This window comes from Arachis stenosperma, chromosome 2 (assembly GCF_014773155.1).
Source record: "Arachis stenosperma cultivar V10309 chromosome 2, arast.V10309.gnm1.PFL2, whole genome shotgun sequence".
Taxonomy (NCBI): domain Eukaryota; kingdom Viridiplantae; phylum Streptophyta; class Magnoliopsida; order Fabales; family Fabaceae; genus Arachis; species Arachis stenosperma.
Window position 1 is genome coordinate 77617100 of NC_080378.1, and position 6000 is coordinate 77623099.

Below are 6000 nucleotides of genomic sequence, written 5' to 3' on the forward strand. Positions count from 1 at the left end.
ATAATGTTTTTGTAGACGATTTTCGTAGACACCATAGGATTTGTAGTTCTAGAGATAATGAGGTGAAATATGAGATAGTGGCCCATGACCCAGAAGACCGAGTTAGCTTTAGCCGAGTTGCAATGTCGGAACCCCATTTTCTTTTTATGTTCGACTATCTTTTCACTCGACTTGGGATAGTTTTTCCATTTTTCGACTTTGAAATTGAGGTTTTGTCCTACTGCAAATGGCTCCTTCCAAACTTCACCTGAATTTTTGGGGGTTTATGAAAATCTACCAACTTGTTAGCCGTGAGCTTGAATTTTCGATTTCCTTGAAGATCTTTTTCTTCTTATTTCATCTTTCAAAACCTTTCAATTCCATTTCGAATAAACAACAATGGGTTTCCTTCCGGGCTATTCAAGGTCGGAAGGTATTCATAGACCGGTCCAAGCTATAAGGTCGAGTTCGATGAAGACAAAGGGACCGACCTCATGAAAGGTTGGCCCACCGCCGACCTCTTCACAAAGAGTTCGGACAAACACCACAGAGGCCCAAGAAAGGCCCAAAATAGAAGAACCACCGCCTACTAGAAGGCGGTTGACCAAAAGATAAAGATCTCCTCCATAAAAGATAAGATAAGATAACCAACTTATCTCAAAGAAAGATCACCGAGCACTACTATAAATACACTAGAGCACCCAGGTATAACTAATACTCCAATTCTACAAAAAACCTGCTTAAAGCCCGTGCTGACTTAAGCTTCAGAGTCTCTTGCAGGTACCACCCCTCGGTAATCAAGGTCCAGCAGCATCTCAAGCTCCAAACAAGTCGGACACAGTAGCTTCAATCACACCAGAAGATCTCACCCGAGATCGACTTCTCTATTTCAGGTAACCCTCGGAACAGAAGGTATTCTCCATATTTAATGATTCATTTCATGACTTCAAAAACTTCTTTTTCAAAGTTTGTGCTGCTAAGGGACACCGTCCGTTCTTCTTAAATGAAAATAATGAACCCTATTTTCAACTATATTGGGTAGAGGCAGCTCCTGTCGATAACTATAATATGATATATTTGGATGAGGTCGAGGAAGCCGTAGTTGAATTCTTTCGAGAAGCTTGGGGGCGGGCTCCAAACCTTGATACGAAGAAGTTCCTTCTCGAAAAGCCGAGTTATGTTCGTACTGAGTCAGGTAGTTTTTGTTAATATTTGTAAATACTGGTTTGTTGCTACGACTTGTTTCTAATCCTCCATGTTCTCATGCAGAAAAAATGAAGAGTGGCTCGAAATCTTACCAAAAAATTCAAGAGGTAAAGAGGAACGCCAGAGCTCAAGCTGCACAGCTGCAGGAGTCAGGGAGGTTCCTTCTCCGACAAAATCAGACTTGGGTACCTCTTCTCATTCCAAGTTGGTAACCCCCCTCCTCCTCCTCCTCCTCTTATTCCCCCTTTCTCGGAGCCGAGTTTCAAAAAGCGAAAGACTTCGGAATCGGGCAGTTTCAATATTTACGACACTGGTTTTGACGGAGTGAGGTTTTGTTAGAAACATATCCTTCCTCATAGCTTCATTGCTATGGATGATGTTTCTATCAAAAACCACCTCCAAGTCTTGAAGAGTTAGAGAAAGCTCATTTGAATGCTACTCAACATTCTTTGGAGGTCTTGCAGGCCGAGGGGGCCTCTCTCTATGAAGCAAAAAAGGAATGGAAGGAAGAGAAATCCAAACTGGAAACCAACCTCCTTAAAACTCAGGAGAAGGAAAGACAGTCCACAGCCACTTGTGCTATGGCCGAGGGGTTAATGAAAAAGGCTGAAGAAATCTACACTTGAGTTTTTGGAGAAAACTTGGATCTGAAAGAGGAAGTGAGGCGACTTAAGGATGATTATGCTGACTTGGAGGAGTCAGTTGCTGAGGGTACAGAGGAAATATTTGAGAACCTGAAGTCTCAATTTCAGGTTATTGCTCCCGATTTGGACCTTTCTCCTCTTAACCCGGATATGGTCGTGGTTGATAGGAAGATTGTCCCTCCTCCCTAAGAAGGGGACATTAACATGTCCAATATGAAGACTTTGGGGGAGCCCTTGGTAGAGTCCCCTCAACCAGAAGTCGTTCCGTCCGAGGAAGCAATGCCGAGTTCTTCCCCTCAACCTAAAAAACTCCAAAAGATAATCAAGATTCTCCGCTCTGTCATCGTCTTGCAACTCACCGAGGTGGGTTACGACCTGCATCTAAAAAATAACAATAGAATATGGTATGAGAACTGGAAGTTCTCAGTACGGTAACAATGCCCAGTAATGTAAGATATAAGATTTTGGGACGCTAGAGGCAATCCTAGAACTTCATATCAATCATAAATATTCAAGCTTATAAAATAGATAAACAAATCCTTAAACAGATCAACTAACTTAGGAGATTTTTAAACTATCAGTTCACCGCTATCTCATAGCCTTCACCAGCCTAGCCTCCATGAGATCCCATCGCCACCGCCTTCCGAACCTCCTCAATCCCAGCAGAAAATACAAGTAATTAATACAAGTAAAGCACAAGTAATTAGCATGTATAGAAGGCAAGGCAAGAAACAATTAAACATATTATACAATTAGGCAAACAATGCAAGTCAGCAAAGCAAACAAACATAAAAAATATGCACATGATGAATGTCTATCCTATTTGGCTGTGATATCACATTGTCGGTTTAACTGCCAACCTGACACATTTTCATGGGAATGTCGCCTTTCAGTCACGAATATAAGTGGGATCCCCCTATAGATATAGTGCCGGGCACACTACCCACAGATAGGGGTGGCAAGTGGGGAAGCCCGCCCTGCCCCACCAGAAGCCCGCCTTTAGGCGGGCTGGCGCGCCTCGTCCCGCCTAGTGAGGCGATCCCAGAATCCCAGCCTATCCCGCTTAACAGCGGGCTGGCGGGCCAAGCCCGCCAAATATTCTCTCTTTTTTTACTTTTAACTATTAAATAATATATATAAAGGCATAAAAAAATCTCTTTTTTTATTTTTAACTATTATAATTTCTAAAAGTATAAACAAATTATAATTTTTATATACACAAACATTAAAGTCTTTGTAATTATAAATATCTAATAAACATAATTATAAACCAAGTTTTCATCCAAAACATAATTATAAATATTGTTCCCAAAGCAAAAAAACATAATCCAAAACATAATTATAAATATTGTCTCTAAAACAAAATAATCATAATCCAAAATGCTCAATTTTCATCTTCATTCTCTTGTAAGTTGGGTTGGGAGAAGTTGGATTTTGGTAAAAAAAATTGTAAAAATACCCCCTTACTAAAAAATACTAAGCCCGGCGGGAAAGCCCGCCCCGCCCTGCCAAAACCCGCGGTTTAAGCGGTGCGGGTTAAGCGGGATCTTGCTATTTGGCGGTCCCAATTTTCCAACCCAGGCCGCCTTTTTTGGCGGGTTACGCGGGCCAACCCGGCGGGTTTAGGCCCGTTTGCCACCCCTACCCACGGATATAGTGCTAGGAACACTCTTCTGATCCGAAAGGATGCGAGCGGGATACTCTGCCATAGACCTCACATCTCAACGTAAGTGGGATAAACCAACCATCGTTATGCCGCTGCCGCGACCTCGACAAGCGGGATTAACCAACCGTCCTTGCCAGGCACATAGCATCTCAAAAATCTCAGTATAAAATAGTATATCGGTGGTTTTTAGAAATCATTTTCAGTACTCAGTAAGGCCATCATTCCACTCCGAGTCCTAGACTCGTCTCAAGCATCATCAAATACATAACTCTACAATTTCATCATACCAATCGTTTTTACAGTACTCCACCACTTCACTCAACTAATCCACCCTCAATACTTCAAAATCCCAAGGCTCCGTCTTCTAAACTTTATACCAAAAAATATCTAGTTAACTCACTTATGATATTTCTTTATGTTTCAAAGACTAAAAACAAGTTAAGACGCCTTAGATAAGCTTTACGGAAGTTCACAAGCTCGCCGAGAAGATAAAACGGTTAAAAAAAAGGTTTTCATTGAAAAACAGGACAGTTTGCATACGCACAAAGGTGTGCATATGCACACAAAGTAAAATTTTCCATTCTATGTGCACGCATGGATACGTGCGAACGCCCTCAATAGAAAGCACTTCCCAGCGTGTGCGTACGCATGATGTTGTGCGTACACACAACTTGCAAAATTCACAGGGGTGTGTGTGCGCACCAGAGTGTGTAAATACTCTCAACAGTAGGCATATCCCTATGTGTGCGTACGCAGTGGTCTGTGCGTACGCACGTTTTTAAAATTTTACAGGGTGTGCGTGTGCCCACAGGTGTGCCGACGCACAAGTAAAAACATGGCCCCTGCTCAGAGCATGCGCACAATAGTGTGCGTGCGTCACAAACCAGAACTCACAATTTTTGTAACATCACAAAAATAAGATTTTTGACACCAGCTTCCAACGATCATATATTTTTCTACAAAATTCCAATTTCCACAAAATATATACCGTTTTAAAGCTCTTTGAATTATCTTTAATTATATAAATCAATTTCAAAAATTGTAGCTCAAGATATGATCCGCCAAAGTTGGCCCAAAATCCGTTTTTACCAAAAACCTTAAAAATTCAATTTCACCAAATCTCTCAATTCAAAACCAATTGCTCTTCATCCAAACCAGTCCTAATGTATCTAAATTACATTCATATATTTTTCAATTTATTCCACAACCTACAATTCACATTTTCATCATTTTCACACCTAATCATCATTTAATTTATTAATCTCTCAAACAATATGCAACAACATCGCACATTAATTCCTCATACATAAAATCATCACTTACCACCCATCATCATCATAATAGTCATCCACCACCAACCATAGCTCAACATCAATAATTCATTATCATGCAATATTAACTCAAAAATCAACACCATTTATGCACAACAACCTCATTTCAACAATTATCATCAATTAATCCAATCTTATCCTAAATTTCACTAGTCTAAGTGTCCAGAAATATTACATATTACATAGAGAAAACCGAAACCATACCTTGGCCGATTCCCAATATGCACCAAACACCAAAATTTGACCTCAACCAAACTTTCACAAGTTTCCAAGTTCAATCAAGCCATCATACACAATCCAAAAGCTCCAATAATTATAAATTCCAAGCTATACATAATTAATTCATTATAATTAATACCTAAGGTTTACCAAAATCATAAATCTACAAGGGTTCAATACATTTTTACCTTACCTAACAGTTTTGAAAAAGCTCTCACCTCTCTCCTCTTTCCTTTCAGTTGTGTTTGTGTTGTTTAAGTGATGAATGGGCTAAATAGGGTTCATTTAAGTGGTTATATATGTTGGGTTTAGGCCCAACTTGGGTCTGGTCATACCCGTTAGTATTTTTGGCCCGTTTGGCCCAATTTTGGGCCAAACCTTTAAAATTAGAACCTAGTATTCAACTTTAATTATTTTTATAAGATTTTCTATAGTTTTTACTGCTCTCACACAATACCAAACAGATTTAAGTCGGTACTGCCGGCTAATTTATCGGTACACATTTTTACGCAATTTTCTGTAGAAAATTACATTTTCCAACTCAGAAAAATCTACTGAGTCCAAAAATCATATTTAAATTTTCTAATTAACATTCTAAATTTTTGGATCCTATTTTGGGTAATTAATTTAATTTAATTAAGCGGCTAATTAATCGTGGCTCTTACAACTTTGGCAAGGGATACTCCATAACGATCGATGCAGTGGAAAATTCCTCCAACCGAAGGGACAAAACTTCAAGAAGGATGGACATGATCTTAAGCATCCTCAGGGGCAAGGCAACTTTAGAGGAGCTAACTTTGATTAGTTTCGCCAGACGAGAGGAAGAGGTATATGCTTTAACTGTGGACTGCTTGGACAAATTGCCAAAGATTGCCATCGTGGAAGGAACTAGGATGCGAGTCAGAATCAGCAACGAGGCTGGATGTTTGCTTTGGATGCGTGTGATGCGACGGCA